The following is a 17,863-nucleotide window of genomic DNA, read 5'->3' as shown; positions in this document are numbered from 1 at the left end:
TCCACGGACACATTGGGAATTGTGACATCATCATCATGATCATCACACAGACTGGCTGTCCTGTAAGAGACAGAAAGATAGATAGAGACACAGACAGAGAGATGCACTTAGAAATAGATATGCCCAGGCACAGACTGCATTGGGCTTCTGTATCCTACAATGACATTTGAATGAAAAAGAATTTCAGGGGAGTTACATGGTGCATATTTTAATATGAGATCTATACTGTATATATATGTTGTATTACTGTACATCATTTATTTGCCTCCAAATATCCGCCATATGTGAAGGGGCGTAAGTCTAAAATTTGCCTTCCTAGGTAAGAAACTGTTCTTACATACTGTATGACGCAACTGTATGCCAAAAACCTATCTATGAACACAGGGAAAACACACTATTCTCTGTGTTAACAGCTACATTTCTTGGAGACCAAATACACAAAAAATCAGTGACACTGACTCCAAATCAGAGACAGTTGACATGTCTGGATTCTAAACACTATTCAGCATATGTACAGTATCAAGGCAAAAAGTGGTATGATTGCAGACCAAAACACTCTGCACCCTAGGAAGGAATGGGGGAAAAAAACGAATCACAGTGACCCAACCAATATGGCCGGTTAGCTCAGATGGTTAGAGCGTGGTGCTAATAACGCCAAGGTCGCGGGTTCGATCCCCGTACTGGCCAAAGTTTTACACGTATTTGACATATGTCTCTCTTTATAGACCCCTGACGAGTTAGTTTGAAGGATTATTCCTTTCGGAAGGATTGTTGATGCACTTTGTATAGACGCAAAAAGAGGGGGACAACATCCATCCTGTTGTAAGTGTGCAAAAAGAGTGATTTCTTTCTGTGCCACTCCATTTTTTTTTTAACAAATGGTACAGTATATATCACCTTGGTACTACAGTATATGCAATGTAAATATGCGGATGAACAGAGCATAGAATAAAGAAGAGAGCATAGAATAAAGAAGCAGCTAGCGCAAACAGTAATTATCACTGAAGTGACGTGAGTAATGCTAACGATTGAGAACCCCTGAATTGTAAGGATGGAAAAGATACCACCTGCATGTAGTACTTATGAACTCATGTAGTCATGTAGTCATGGCAAGCAGACAGCACGTCGCCCCCTATTGGCTGCAATCCTTCTGGGCTAAAAATAAAAACTATCTGCTGGCACGTTTTCTTTCTCAATCCGCCCCATTCACCAGGAAGAGAGACAGAAACAGTTCACCTCCGCATCCATTTCCTCTCTCACTTTAACGCTGGCTGCACCTGAGACAGTGGGAGGGAAGTTGAGAGATCAAAAAAGAGTCACAACCATTCCAAATCCTGTCCTATCAACAGGCTGCTGCTGTCTCTCTGCTCTCAAGGAATTTAATTTGCATGGGAGGGACAAACTGATGTCTCTGCCTCTCTGCCTCTCTGCCTCTCTGCCTCTCTGCCTCTCTGCCTCTCTGCCTCTCTGCCTCTCTGCCTCTCTGCCTCTCTGCCTCTCTGCCTCTCTGCCTCTCTGCCTCTCTGCCTCTCTGCCTCTCTGCCTCTCTGCCTCTCTGCCTCTCTGCCTCTCTGCCTCCATGGCTGAACAGGTCTACTGTATACTAAAGCTCTAGACCTGTGAGCTAGCCTGTGTGATGTTGTCACAACGTATCCACGGACACATTGGGAATTGTGACATCATCATCATGATCATCACACAGACTGGCTGTCCTGTAAGAGACAGAAAGATAGATAGAGACACAGACGGAGAGATGCACTTAGAAATAGATATGCCCAGGCACAGACTGCATTGGGCTTCTGTATCCTACAATGACATTTGAATGAAAAAGAATTTCAGGGGAGTTACATGGTGCATATTTTAATATGAGATCTATACTGTATATATATGTTGTATTACTGTACATCATTTATTTGCCTCCAAATATCCGCCATATGTGAAGGGGCGTAAGTCTAAAATTTGCCTTCCTAGGTAAGAAACTGTTCTTACATACTGTATGACGCAACTGTATGCCAAAAACCTATCTATGAACACAGGGAAAACACACTATTCTCTGTGTTAACAGCTACATTTCTTGGAGACCAAATACACAAAAAATCAGTGACACTGACTCCAAATCAGAGACAGTTGACATGTCTGGATTCTAAACACTATTCAGCATATGTACAGTATCAAGGCAAAAAGTGGTATGATTGCAGACCAAAACACTCTGCACCCTAGGAAGGAATGGGGGAAAAAAACGAATCACAGTGACCCAACCAATATGGCCGGTTAGCTCAGATGGTTAGAGCGTGGTGCTAATAACGCCAAGGTCACGGGTTCGATCCCTGTACTGGCCAAAGTTTTACACGTATTTGACATATGTCTCTCTTTATAGACCCCTGACGAGTTAGTTTGAAGGATTATTCCTTTCGGAAGGATTGTTGATGCACTTTGTATAGACGCAAAAAGAGGGGGACAACATCCATCCTGTTGTAAGTGTGCAAAAAGAGTGATTTCTTTCTGTGCCACTCCATTTTTTTTTTAACAAATGGTACAGTATATATCACCTTGGTACTACAGTATATGCAATGTAAATATGCGGATGAACAGAGCATAGAATAAAGAAGAGAGCATAGAATAAAGAAGCAGCTAGCGCAAACAGTAATTATCACTGAAGTGACGTGAGTAATGCTAACGATTGAGAACCCCTGAATTGTAAGGATGGAAAAGATACCACCTGCATGTAGTACTTATGAACTCATGTAGTCATGTAGTCATGGCAAGGAGACAGCACGTCGCCCCCTATTGGCTGCAATCCTTCTGGGCTAAAAATAAAAACTATCTGCTGGCACGTTTTCTTTCTCAATCCGCCCCATTCACCAGGAAGAGAGACAGAAACAGTTCACCTCCGCATCCATTTCCTCTCTCACTTTAACGCTGGCTGCACCTGAGACAGTGGGAGGGAAGTTGAGAGATCAAAAAAGAGTCACAACCATTCCAAATCCTGTCCTATCAACAGGCTGCTGCTGTCTCTCTGCTCTCAAGGAATTTAATTTGCATGGGAGGGACAAACTGATGTCTCTGCCTCTCTGCCTCTCTGCCTCTCTGCCTCTCTGCCTCTCTGCCTCTCTGCCTCTCTGCCTCTCTGCCTCTCTGCCTCTCTGCCTCTCTGCCTCTCTGCCTCTCTGCCTCTCTGCCTCTCTGCCTCTCTGCCTCTCTGCCTCTCTGCCTCTCTGCCTCTCTGCCTCTCTGCCTCTCTGCCTCTCTGCCTCTCTGCCTCTCTGCCTCTCTGCCTCTCTGCCTCCATGGCTGAACAGGTCTACTGTATACTAAAGCTCTAGACCTGTGAGCTAGCCTGTGTGATGTTGTCACAACGTATCCACGGACACATTGGGAATTGTGACATCATCATCATGATCATCACACAGACTGGCTGTCCTGTAAGAGACAGAAAGATAGATAGAGACACAGACAGAGAGATGCACTTAGAAATAGATATGCCCAGGCACAGACTGCATTGGGCTTCTGTATCCTACAATGACATTTGAATGAAAAAGAATTTCAGGGGAGTTACATGGTGCATATTTTAATATGAGATCTATACTGTATATATATGTTGTATTACTGTACATCATTTATTTGCCTCCAAATATCCGCCATATGTGAAGGGGCGTAAGTCTAAAATTTGCCTTCCTAGGTAAGAAACTGTTCTTACATACTGTATGACGCAACTGTATGCCAAAAACCTATCTATGAACACAGGGAAAACACACTATTCTCTGTGTTAACAGCTACATTTCTTGGAGACCAAATACACAAAAAATCAGTGACACTGACTCCAAATCAGAGACAGTTGACATGTCTGGATTCTAAACACTATTCAGCATATGTACAGTATCAAGGCAAAAAGTGGTATGATTGCAGACCAAAACACTCTGCACCCTAGGAAGGAATGGGGGAAAAAAACGAATCACAGTGACCCAACCAATATGGCCGGTTAGCTCAGATGGTTAGAGCGTGGTGCTAATAACGCCAAGGTCGCGGGTTCGATCCCCGTACTGGCCAAAGTTTTACACGTATTTGACATATGTCTCTCTTTATAGACCCCTGACGAGTTAGTTTGAAGGATTATTCCTTTCGGAAGGATTGTTGATGCACTTTGTATAGACGCAAAAAGAGGGGGACAACATCCATCCTGTTGTAAGTGTGCAAAAAGAGTGATTTCTTTCTGTGCCACTCCATTTTTTTTTTAACAAATGGTACAGTATATATCACCTTGGTACTACAGTATATGCAATGTAAATATGCGGATGAACAGAGCATAGAATAAAGAAGAGAGCATAGAATAAAGAAGCAGCTAGCGCAAACAGTAATTATCACTGAAGTGACGTGAGTAATGCTAACGATTGAGAACCCCTGAATTGTAAGGATGGAAAAGATACCACCTGCATGTAGTACTTATGAACTCATGTAGTCATGTAGTCATGGCAAGCAGACAGCACGTCGCCCCCTATTGGCTGCAATCCTTCTGGGCTAAAAATAAAAACTATCTGCTGGCACGTTTTCTTTCTCAATCCGCCCCATTCACCAGGAAGAGAGACAGAAACAGTTCACCTCCGCATCCATTTCCTCTCTCACTTTAACGCTGGCTGCACCTGAGACAGTGGGAGGGAAGTTGAGAGATCAAAAAAGAGTCACAACCATTCCAAATCCTGTCCTATCAACAGGCTGCTGCTGTCTCTCTGCTCTCAAGGAATTTAATTTGCATGGGAGGGACAAACTGATGTCTCTGCCTCTCTGCCTCTCTGCCTCTCTGCCTCTCTGCCTCTCTGCCTCTCTGCCTCTCTGCCTCTCTGCCTCTCTGCCTCTCTGCCTCTCTGCCTCTCTGCCTCTCTGCCTCTCTGCCTCTCTGCCTCTCTGCCTCTCTGCCTCTCTGCCTCTCTGCCTCTCTGCCTCTCTGCCTCTCTGCCTCTCTGCCTCCATGGCTGAACAGGTCTACTGTATACTAAAGCTCTAGACCTGTGAGCTAGCCTGTGTGATGTTGTCACAACGTATCCACGGACACATTGGGAATTGTGACATCATCATCATGATCATCACACAGACTGGCTGTCCTGTAAGAGACAGAAAGATAGATAGAGACACAGACGGAGAGATGCACTTAGAAATAGATATGCCCAGGCACAGACTGCATTGGGCTTCTGTATCCTACAATGACATTTGAATGAAAAAGAATTTCAGGGGAGTTACATGGTGCATATTTTAATATGAGATCTATACTGTATATATATGTTGTATTACTGTACATCATTTATTTGCCTCCAAATATCCGCCATATGTGAAGGGGCGTAAGTCTAAAATTTGCCTTCCTAGGTAAGAAACTGTTCTTACATACTGTATGACGCAACTGTATGCCAAAAACCTATCTATGAACACAGGGAAAACACACTATTCTCTGTGTTAACAGCTACATTTCTTGGAGACCAAATACACAAAAAATCAGTGACACTGACTCCAAATCAGAGACAGTTGACATGTCTGGATTCTAAACACTATTCAGCATATGTACAGTATCAAGGCAAAAAGTGGTATGATTGCAGACCAAAACACTCTGCACCCTAGGAAGGAATGGGGGAAAAAAACGAATCACAGTGACCCAACCAATATGGCCGGTTAGCTCAGATGGTTAGAGCGTGGTGCTAATAACGCCAAGGTCACGGGCTCGATCCCTGTACTGGCCAAAGTTTTACACGTATTTGACATATGTCTCTCTTTATAGACCCCTGACGAGTTAGTTTGAAGGATTATTCCTTTCGGAAGGATTGTTGATGCACTTTGTATAGACGCAAAAAGAGGGGGACAACATCCATCCTGTTGTAAGTGTGCAAAAAGAGTGATTTCTTTCTGTGCCACTCCATTTTTTTTTTAACAAATGGTACAGTATATATCACCTTGGTACTACAGTATATGCAATGTAAATATGCGGATGAACAGAGCATAGAATAAAGAAGAGAGCATAGAATAAAGAAGCAGCTAGCGCAAACAGTAATTATCACTGAAGTGACGTGAGTAATGCTAACGATTGAGAACCCCTGAATTGTAAGGATGGAAAAGATACCACCTGCATGTAGTACTTATGAACTCATGTAGTCATGGCAAGCAGACAGCACGTCGCCCCCTATTGGCTGCAATCCTTCTGGGCTAAAAATAAAAACTATCTGCTGGCACGTTTTCTTTCTCAATCCGCCCCATTCACCAGGAAGAGAGACAGAAACAGTTCACCTCCGCATCCATTTCCTCTCTCACTTTAACGCTGGCTGCACCTGAGACAGTGGGAGGGAAGTTGAGAGATCAAAAAAGAGTCACAACCATTCCAAATCCTGTCCTATCAACAGGCTGCTGCTGTCTCTCTGCTCTCAAGGAATTTAATTTGCATGGGAGGGACAAACTGATGTCTCTGCCTCTCTGCCTCTCTGCCTCTCTGCCTCTCTGCCTCTCTGCCTCTCTGCCTCTCTGCCTCTCTGCCTCTCTGCCTCTCTGCCTCTCTGCCTCTCTGCCTCTCTGCCTCTCTGCCTCTCTGCCTCTCTGCCTCTCTGCCTCTCTGCCTCTCTGCCTCTCTGCCTCTCTGCCTCTCTGCCTCTCTGCCTCTCTGCCTCTCTGCCTCTCTGCCTCTCTGCCTCTCTGCCTCTCTGCCTCTCTGCCTCTCTGCCTCCATGGCTGAACAGGTCTACTGTATACTAAAGCTCTAGACCTGTGAGCTAGCCTGTGTGATGTTGTCACAACGTATCCACGGACACATTGGGAATTGTGACATCATCATCATGATCATCACACAGACTGGCTGTCCTGTAAGAGACAGAAAGATAGATAGAGACACAGACGGAGAGATGCACTTAGAAATAGATATGCCCAGGCACAGACTGCATTGGGCTTCTGTATCCTACAATGACATTTGAATGAAAAAGAATTTCAGGGGAGTTACATGGTGCATATTTTAATATGAGATCTATACTGTATATATATGTTGTATTACTGTACATCATTTATTTGCCTCCAAATATCCGCCATATGTGAAGGGGCGTAAGTCTAAAATTTGCCTTCCTAGGTAAGAAACTGTTCTTACATACTGTATGACGCAACTGTATGCCAAAAACCTATCTATGAACACAGGGAAAACACACTATTCTCTGTGTTAACAGCTACATTTCTTGGAGACCAAATACACAAAAAATCAGTGACACTGACTCCAAATCAGAGACAGTTGACATGTCTGGATTCTAAACACTATTCAGCATATGTACAGTATCAAGGCAAAAAGTGGTATGATTGCAGACCAAAACACTCTGCACCCTAGGAAGGAATGGGGGAAAAAAACGAATCACAGTGACCCAACCAATATGGCCGGTTAGCTCAGATGGTTAGAGCGTGGTGCTAATAACGCCAAGGTCACGGGTTCGATCCCTGTACTGGCCAAAGTTTTACACGTATTTGACATATGTCTCTCTTTATAGACCCCTGACGAGTTAGTTTGAAGGATTATTCCTTTCGGAAGGATTGTTGATGCACTTTGTATAGACGCAAAAAGAGGGGGACAACATCCATCCTGTTGTAAGTGTGCAAAAAGAGTGATTTCTTTCTGTGCCACTCCATTTTTTTTTTAACAAATGGTACAGTATATATCACCTTGGTACTACAGTATATGCAATGTAAATATGCGGATGAACAGAGCATAGAATAAAGAAGAGAGCATAGAATAAAGAAGCAGCTAGCGCAAACAGTAATTATCACTGAAGTGACGTGAGTAATGCTAACGATTGAGAACCCCTGAATTGTAAGGATGGAAAAGATACCACCTGCATGTAGTACTTATGAACTCATGTAGTCATGGCAAGCAGACAGCACGTCGCCCCCTATTGGCTGCAATCCTTCTGGGCTAAAAATAAAAACTATCTGCTGGCACGTTTTCTTTCTCAATCCGCCCCATTCACCAGGAAGAGAGACAGAAACAGTTCACCTCCGCATCCATTTCCTCTCTCACTTTAACGCTGGCTGCACCTGAGACAGTGGGAGGGAAGTTGAGAGATCAAAAAAGAGTCACAACCATTCCAAATCCTGTCCTATCAACAGGCTGCTGCTGTCTCTCTGCTCTCAAGGAATTTAATTTGCATGGGAGGGACAAACTGATGTCTCTGCCTCTCTGCCTCTCTGCCTCTCTGCCTCTCTGCCTCTCTGCCTCTCTGCCTCTCTGCCTCTCTGCCTCTCTGCCTCTCTGCCTCTCTGCCTCTCTGCCTCTCTGCCTCTCTGCCTCTCTGCCTCTCTGCCTCTCTGCCTCTCTGCCTCTCTGCCTCTCTGCCTCTCTGCCTCTCTGCCTCTCTGCCTCTCTGCCTCTCTGCCTCCATGGCTGAACAGGTCTACTGTATACTAAAGCTCTAGACCTGTGAGCTAGCCTGTGTGATGTTGTCACAACGTATCCACGGACACATTGGGAATTGTGACATCATCATCATGATCATCACACAGACTGGCTGTCCTGTAAGAGACAGAAAGATAGATAGAGACACAGACGGAGAGATGCACTTAGAAATAGATATGCCCAGGCACAGACTGCATTGGGCTTCTGTATCCTACAATGACATTTGAATGAAAAAGAATTTCAGGGGAGTTACATGGTGCATATTTTAATATGAGATCTATACTGTATATATATGTTGTATTACTGTACATCATTTATTTGCCTCCAAATATCCGCCATATGTGAAGGGGCGTAAGTCTAAAATTTGCCTTCCTAGGTAAGAAACTGTTCTTACATACTGTATGACGCAACTGTATGCCAAAAACCTATCTATGAACACAGGGAAAACACACTATTCTCTGTGTTAACAGCTACATTTCTTGGAGACCAAATACACAAAAAATCAGTGACACTGACTCCAAATCAGAGACAGTTGACATGTCTGGATTCTAAACACTATTCAGCATATGTACAGTATCAAGGCAAAAAGTGGTATGATTGCAGACCAAAACACTCTGCACCCTAGGAAGGAATGGGGGAAAAAAACGAATCACAGTGACCCAACCAATATGGCCGGTTAGCTCAGATGGTTAGAGCGTGGTGCTAATAACGCCAAGGTCACGGGTTCGATCCCTGTACTGGCCAAAGTTTTACACGTATTTGACATATGTCTCTCTTTATAGACCCCTGACGAGTTAGTTTGAAGGATTATTCCTTTCGGAAGGATTGTTGATGCACTTTGTATAGACGCAAAAAGAGGGGGACAACATCCATCCTGTTGTAAGTGTGCAAAAAGAGTGATTTCTTTCTGTGCCACTCCATTTTTTTTTTAACAAATGGTACAGTATATATCACCTTGGTACTACAGTATATGCAATGTAAATATGCGGATGAACAGAGCATAGAATAAAGAAGAGAGCATAGAATAAAGAAGCAGCTAGCGCAAACAGTAATTATCACTGAAGTGACGTGAGTAATGCTAACGATTGAGAACCCCTGAATTGTAAGGATGGAAAAGATACCACCTGCATGTAGTACTTATGAACTCATGTAGTCATGGCAAGCAGACAGCACGTCGCCCCCTATTGGCTGCAATCCTTCTGGGCTAAAAATAAAAACTATCTGCTGGCACGTTTTCTTTCTCAATCCGCCCCATTCACCAGGAAGAGAGACAGAAACAGTTCACCTCCGCATCCATTTCCTCTCTCACTTTAACGCTGGCTGCACCTGAGACAGTGGGAGGGAAGTTGAGAGATCAAAAAAGAGTCACAACCATTCCAAATCCTGTCCTATCAACAGGCTGCTGCTGTCTCTCTGCTCTCAAGGAATTTAATTTGCATGGGAGGGACAAACTGATGTCTCTGCCTCTCTGCCTCTCTGCCTCTCTGCCTCTCTGCCTCTCTGCCTCTCTGCCTCTCTGCCTCTCTGCCTCTCTGCCTCTCTGCCTCTCTGCCTCTCTGCCTCTCTGCCTCTCTGCCTCTCTGCCTCTCTGCCTCTCTGCCTCTCTGCCTCTCTGCCTCTCTGCCTCTCTGCCTCTCTGCCTCTCTGCCTCTCTGCCTCTCTGCCTCTCTGCCTCCATGGCTGAACAGGTCTACTGTATACTAAAGCTCTAGACCTGTGAGCTAGCCTGTGTGATGTTGTCACAACGTATCCACGGACACATTGGGAATTGTGACATCATCATCATGATCATCACACAGACTGGCTGTCCTGTAAGAGACAGAAAGATAGATAGAGACACAGACGGAGAGATGCACTTAGAAATAGATATGCCCAGGCACAGACTGCATTGGGCTTCTGTATCCTACAATGACATTTGAATGAAAAAGAATTTCAGGGGAGTTACATGGTGCATATTTTAATATGAGATCTATACTGTATATATATGTTGTATTACTGTACATCATTTATTTGCCTCCAAATATCCGCCATATGTGAAGGGGCGTAAGTCTAAAATTTGCCTTCCTAGGTAAGAAACTGTTCTTACATACTGTATGACGCAACTGTATGCCAAAAACCTATCTATGAACACAGGGAAAACACACTATTCTCTGTGTTAACAGCTACATTTCTTGGAGACCAAATACACAAAAAATCAGTGACACTGACTCCAAATCAGAGACAGTTGACATGTCTGGATTCTAAACACTATTCAGCATATGTACAGTATCAAGGCAAAAAGTGGTATGATTGCAGACCAAAACACTCTGCACCCTAGGAAGGAATGGGGGAAAAAAACGAATCACAGTGACCCAACCAATATGGCCGGTTAGCTCAGATGGTTAGAGCGTGGTGCTAATAACGCCAAGGTCACGGGTTCGATCCCTGTACTGGCCAAAGTTTTACACGTATTTGACATATGTCTCTCTTTATAGACCCCTGACGAGTTAGTTTGAAGGATTATTCCTTTCGGAAGGATTGTTGATGCACTTTGTATAGACGCAAAAAGAGGGGGACAACATCCATCCTGTTGTAAGTGTGCAAAAAGAGTGATTTCTTTCTGTGCCACTCCATTTTTTTTTTAACAAATGGTACAGTATATATCACCTTGGTACTACAGTATATGCAATGTAAATATGCGGATGAACAGAGCATAGAATAAAGAAGAGAGCATAGAATAAAGAAGCAGCTAGCGCAAACAGTAATTATCACTGAAGTGACGTGAGTAATGCTAACGATTGAGAACCCCTGAATTGTAAGGATGGAAAAGATACCACCTGCATGTAGTACTTATGAACTCATGTAGTCATGGCAAGCAGACAGCACGTCGCCCCCTATTGGCTGCAATCCTTCTGGGCTAAAAATAAAAACTATCTGCTGGCACGTTTTCTTTCTCAATCCGCCCCATTCACCAGGAAGAGAGACAGAAACAGTTCACCTCCGCATCCATTTCCTCTCTCACTTTAACGCTGGCTGCACCTGAGACAGTGGGAGGGAAGTTGAGAGATCAAAAAAGAGTCACAACCATTCCAAATCCTGTCCTATCAACAGGCTGCTGCTGTCTCTCTGCTCTCAAGGAATTTAATTTGCATGGGAGGGACAAACTGATGTCTCTGCCTCTCTGCCTCTCTGCCTCTCTGCCTCTCTGCCTCTCTGCCTCTCTGCCTCTCTGCCTCTCTGCCTCTCTGCCTCTCTGCCTCTCTGCCTCTCTGCCTCTCTGCCTCTCTGCCTCTCTGCCTCTCTGCCTCTCTGCCTCTCTGCCTCTCTGCCTCTCTGCCTCTCTGCCTCTCTGCCTCTCTGCCTCTCTGCCTCTCTGCCTCTCTGCCTCCATGGCTGAACAGGTCTACTGTATACTAAAGCTCTAGACCTGTGAGCTAGCCTGTGTGATGTTGTCACAACGTATCCACGGACACATTGGGAATTGTGACATCATCATCATGATCATCACACAGACTGGCTGTCCTGTAAGAGACAGAAAGATAGATAGAGACACAGACAGAGAGATGCACTTAGAAATAGATATGCCCAGGCACAGACTGCACTGGGCTTCTGTATCCTACAATGACATTTGAATGAAAAAGAATTTCAGGGGAGTTACATGGTGCATATTTTAATATGAGATCTATACTGTATATATATGTTGTATTACTGTACATCATTTATTTGCCTCCAAATATCCGCCATATGTGAAGGGGCGTAAGTCTAAAATTTGCCTTCCTAGGTAAGAAACTGTTCTTACATACTGTATGACGCAACTGTATGCCAAAAACCTATCTATGAACACAGGGAAAACACACTATTCTCTGTGTTAACAGCTACATTTCTTGGAGACCAAATACACAAAAAATCAGTGACACTGACTCCAAATCAGAGACAGTTGACATGTCTGGATTCTAAACACTATTCAGCATATGTACAGTATCAAGGCAAAAAGTGGTATGATTGCAGACCAAAACACTCTGCACCCTAGGAAGGAATGGGGGGAAAAAACGAATCACAGTGACCCAACCAATATGGCCGGTTAGCTCAGATGGTTAGAGCGTGGTGCTAATAACGCCAAGGTCGCGGGTTCGATCCCCGTACTGGCCAAAGTTTTACACGTATTTGACATATGTCTCTCTTTATAGACCCCTGACGAGTTAGTTTGAAGGATTATTCCTTTCGGAAGGATTGTTGATGCACTTTGTATAGACGCAAAAAGAGGGGGACAACATCCATCCTGTTGTAAGTGTGCAAAAAGAGTGATTTCTTTCTGTGCCACTCCATTTTTTTTTTAACAAATGGTACAGTATATATCACCTTGGTACTACAGTATATGCAATGTAAATATGCGGATGAACAGAGCATAGAATAAAGAAGAGAGCATAGAATAAAGAAGCAGCTAGCGCAAACAGTAATTATCACTGAAGTGACGTGAGTAATGCTAACGATTGAGAACCCCTGAATTGTAAGGATGGAAAAGATACCACCTGCATGTAGTACTTATGAACTCATGTAGTCATGGCAAGCAGACAGCACGTCGCCCCCTATTGGCTGCAATCCTTCTGGGCTAAAAATAAAAACTATCTGCTGGCACGTTTTCTTTCTCAATCCGCCCCATTCACCAGGAAGAGAGACAGAAACAGTTCACCTCCGCATCCATTTCCTCGCTCACTTTAACGCTGGCTGCACCTGAGACAGTGGGAGGGAAGTTGAGAGATCAAAAAAGAGTCACAACCATTCCAAATCCTGTCCTATCAACAGGCTGCTGCTGTCTCTCTGCTCTCAAGGAATTTAATTTGCATGGGAGGGACAAACTGATGTCTCTGCCTCTCTGCCTCTCTGCCTCTCTGCCTCTCTGCCTCTCTGCCTCTCTGCCTCTCTGCCTCTCTGCCTCTCTGCCTCTCTGCCTCTCTGCCTCTCTGCCTCTCTGCCTCTCTGCCTCTCTGCCTCTCTGCCTCTCTGCCTCTCTGCCTCTCTGCCTCTCTGCCTCTCTGCCTCCATGGCTGAACAGGTCTACTGTATACTAAAGCTCTAGACCTGTGAGCTAGCCTGTGTGATGTTGTCACAACGTATCCACGGACACATTGGGAATTGTGACATCATCATCATGATCATCACACAGACTGGTGTGAGGGTAGAAAATATTATGTGAATATATGTTTATCCATTATTCCGAAAGTTATCCAACTCAGCAATGCAAACAGATATTGTACAGTAAAGATGGTGCCTGTATCCGGGAACACACCCTGAGCTTATCCTGTAATGGAGACATCCGGCTGATGAAAGACGTACAAACAACAGGCTTATCAGCACGAGCTGACTCACGAGCTGATCACGCACCCAGGCATGAAGGAATGTACACCAATGAGAGATGAAAGAGTGTCCCGGATCAAGATATAAGCAGCTTAAGCCCAACCCTTGGCTCGCCCCATTGCTATGCTACATAAACTTTGTGAGCTGAATAATAAAGCAGCAGTTCCTGTGTTACCCCTGGGATAACGCATGTACTGAGATTGAAGCTGAACTTTGTGTCAGAGTCTTTCTTAGTGAGCTAGCGCATGCATGAGTGAATTTGGAGCAAGTGACTGAAGAGAGAGAGAGACCCTGAAATAATGAGATTCACGACCTCATTATTTGGCGCCCAACGTGAAAGGGGGGGAGCGTGACTCCGGCTCACCACGAGAGACTGACCTGTCGCTGATTTTGCTGCAGAGACCGTGACACACCGAACCGAGGACTGATCACCCTCATTGTCAAGGTAAGCTCTTGCATACAATTTGTGTGTTATCTTGCCTATGACAAGTCGGTGGGTTGCTGCCTAGGTAGTATAATCTGTTTAGGTCTTTCACTCACGTTGATGTGATACAACGGTGTGATCTTTAGAGTCGCGCTCTGTTTAGAACTGTTAAAAATATCATACTCTTCAGTTGCTTGTGGTCACCTATAAGTTGCTAAATTGTGCGAATGTTTACATGTTATATATGCTAGTCAGTGCCGCAAGTGGGAGCCCGAAGTGGAGTGGGATTTTTGTCGACTGACTGTAGCTAGTATATGTGGGTGTATTAGTGCATTAGTGTTGGGAATTTAGGTGACCGAGTGGGTAGTAATGGGAGATAGATTGCGGGTTGTCTGATTGATTTTCTAATAAGTAATTGCAAAATCCCTGAATGAGAGTGCAGGCTGTCAGCCCAGTAAAGGGGAACAGGACAGGCACCAAGAAGTGCAGGCTGTCAGCCCAGTAAAGGGGAACAGGACAGGCACCAAGAAGTGCAGGCTGTCAGCCCAGTAAAGGGGAACAGGACAGGCACCAAGAAGTGCAGGCTGTCAGCCCAGTAAAGGGGAACAGGACAGGCACTGATGCTCTGAGGGCGGTAACCTGGAAAAGTGGTTCCCTCGAGACGTAGAGATAGTACTCTGTCTCCGGTACCGGGTGTCTGGGGTCAGGGACCCAGCGTCTGAGGGCGGTAACCAAACAGTGGTTCCCTCGAGACGGTGACACAGGACCGGCCACGATATATTGGTGGGACGAACAGAGAATTCAGAGATGTTGCACTTATTTAAGAAAAAACATGTGTTACCCAAAGGGGCACAGACAGCACTAGATTTAGTCCGCACTCGAGAAGGAAAGAAATATACCAAACATGCTACTAATCTATATAAACTGGCGGGAGTCCCGCCTACGGGAAGATTGCAACCGAAGTTGTTAAGAACGAATATGCAAAAGTGATATAAGTGAAGAAAAAAAAAAAAAAAAAAAAGGTGCAGTTTTAACATTTAAGCACAGGCAAGTAAGACAGGGAAAGGAGTCTTAGCCTGACTCACCGAGAGAGAGAATAGAACGGAAAAGAATGCCAGCCCTGGTAATATTTCTTTGAAAACTTTATTCGTGCTGGCCACACGAATGGGTCTTTTAAAACCAGAAAATATTCTTTTTCCTTCTGTTCTAATAGCAACTAGAAAGAGGAGTCTTTTTCTATGGGAGGGGGAAGTTCAGGGAGCGCAGTCTTATGTGATTTTTGAATCCCACATGGAAATGTACCTTACGTTAGTATGAGTCAAAATAATTCTGTTAAGGGACAGAAGGGTACCGCTGCAGTTATTTTATCATTGCCAGGACAGAAGTTAATATAAGAACAAGTGAAAAATAAAGCAAGTACGCTGTTTAAAGTATGTAGTATTACTGCAGCAGAAGGCAGGTTACAGCCAGAAGAGTGGCGAAAGATATTGAAAAAAAAAAAAAAGGAGAGGAATTTTGAATGATAACAACCTGCTGAAGATAGCAGAAGCCTGGTTTAATGTTACCAAGGCTGTCCAGAGAAAAATAGACCGAGCAGGAGATAGAAAAGGGAGGCTAAGATTGTTTTAATTGTGGTGTGACTGATTTATCTATGTGTGGCTATTGAGCTTCAAAAGGAAGGTTTCACTGAAATAGAATGTGGAGGGAAAGATAAGAAAAGTTACTGTTATATGAAAGTACCCGAAAGTGACAAAACTACACCTTCTACCCCTAAAGTTGACTCTCCCCCTCCATATCCTCAAAATAGTCCATGTCCCGTGGAATCACCATATTGGGTATGTCCCATATGCAAATCACAGAACCCAGTATGCAGGGATAATTGTTACTCCTGTGGAGCTCACCGCCCCCGTGAGCCTGCTAGTCAGGAGAAAGACGAGAAAATAAAATTATGCCCCCTTGTCACAAGATAGCATGAATTTGTAGTGAATGAAGTCAGTGAAACTATGAAAGTTAAAACAGAAAGCATTAAAAAGAACTGAGTGGAGGGAAATAGCATGAGCGTGTGGCGTTATTTGTGTGTTAAGATGTTAAATGAACCTCAGCTATATAAAAGCCTGTTGGTTAATTTTTGAAAGGTCATAAAAAATGTAGTTCTTAGGGCTCTGGATAAAGCTCCATGTATTTAAACTTTAAGCAAAAGTTCCAAGCTAATAATTATTATTTTTCAGGAAGAAGCTGTGGTGTACCTTTATTTTATCTTTTCAGGGTCAATTGGCGAAACGCCCAGAAACAAGATGGCTCTTTGCCCGGAAACAAGTCTTATAGAAAATATTTTCTCTTTAGTCAGATGAATATGCAGAGTGTCTTTAAAATTATAAAGCTGACCATGTGCTCAGCACTGTGCAAAGAGATTATATAAAGCAAGACATTAGTGTGAAGTCTTATACAAAATCATTTGTCTATTAACTGAATATGTGATGTATGTTATAACGAATTAACCATTTATTTTTTCCAAAGGTGTCCGTAAGCAGTGGTTATTGTAAAAATTGTTGTGTAATCTAGAATGGGTTTGCCAGAAAGGGGTGAATTTGGGAGTCACCTCTCATTTGTGGGTGTGTCTGTGTGTATAGGGTTAAATACAGGGGATACATAGTTGCAAAAGCAGTTACATAAGTGAATAAGGTATGCATTATGTAGAAGGCATTTCAAATTTCTTAGCAGAATAGTTACAGTGGAGTGTTTGGGGTAAAAGCCAGATAGGGAGTGGCTAGGGAAATTTGTATGGGTAAAATAATGGCTTAATTGGGAGGGAATATTTTTCCATAACAGTGGATAGTATTGGGAAAAGGGATATTGGCCTGTAGTTTGAGACAGTGTTTTTTGTCCCCACTTTTGAAGCTTGGGACAAACTCTGGTAGTTTCCCAGGTCTTAGGGATATGGCCTGCAGACAGGATAGAATTAATTATGGAAACAAGTGGTTAGCAAGGGATGAGGCCCTAAAGTTTCAGGAACTTAGATTGTATCAAAGTCAGGTTCACATTGGCTACTTAGTTTTAATTTGAGGAACATTAATAGGGAATACCTCTGTCTATATGTGGATGCTAAGACAGGAGTAAACACATTGATACAAGAATTGATTCCTAGGTATAAATTATCTCCCTATGAGACACATATGGGATGATTTATGACTATCAGCAGTCCAAAGGAATGAATTAAGGACCATGTTATTGGTAATAAAACAATAAGTTGTATGCAACTAATATATTTTTTGAGTCTCTCTAGGCATAGGGTATGATAAAAGTGCTCCTACACGGGACGGAGTTAAAGGTCAAGTAGTTCCTAAACAAGCATGCTCTTCATCCCAGGTGAAAAAGGCCTAAAGTAATCACCAATACAGCAATTAAAGCGGCAGAGTCATTTTCCTGGACCCAAAGTACAGTAAAGCTCGTTCCAACTCCACCAAACGTTCCAGCGCCACCAAAGACCAAAGTCACCTAAAGCACAGCCGCATCAAGTTAACGTCTTGCCGAGTCAAAACTCTAACCGTTAACCAACGAGGAAAATAAGACACCAGGCTAAGGCCAGGTTTTATCAGAACATTTCATTTTTTCAGAGACTCAATATTTTTATTCTTTAGAGTGTGTTAAGTTAGAAATTTAAGGTGTATGTAGAATTGAGCCTTGATGGGAGGATTGGTTTCCTGGAAGCG

The 17,863-nt window shown here is 43.6% G+C and overlaps 3 non-coding genes across 3 annotated transcripts; all 3 read left to right on the top strand.

Moving 5' to 3' along the window:
- The first annotated feature begins 613 nt into the window (after positions 1 to 613).
- On the top strand, positions 614 to 687 carry TRNAI-AAU (transfer RNA isoleucine (anticodon AAU)). The gene has a single exon. It is a non-coding gene; the product is annotated as a tRNA-Ile (tRNA).
- A 3,286-nt stretch (positions 688 to 3,973) lies between these two features.
- TRNAI-AAU (transfer RNA isoleucine (anticodon AAU)) lies at positions 3,974 to 4,047 on the top strand. Its single transcript has one exon. It is a non-coding gene; the product is annotated as a tRNA-Ile (tRNA).
- An 8,402-nt stretch (positions 4,048 to 12,449) lies between these two features.
- On the top strand, positions 12,450 to 12,523 carry TRNAI-AAU (transfer RNA isoleucine (anticodon AAU)). The gene has a single exon. It is a non-coding gene; the product is annotated as a tRNA-Ile (tRNA).
- The last annotated feature ends 5,340 nt before the right edge of the window (positions 12,524 to 17,863 follow it).

Source organism: Ascaphus truei, chromosome 12, assembly GCF_040206685.1.
Source record: "Ascaphus truei isolate aAscTru1 chromosome 12, aAscTru1.hap1, whole genome shotgun sequence".
Taxonomy (NCBI): domain Eukaryota; kingdom Metazoa; phylum Chordata; class Amphibia; order Anura; family Ascaphidae; genus Ascaphus; species Ascaphus truei.
This window is presented reverse-complemented; position numbering and strand designations above follow the sequence as displayed.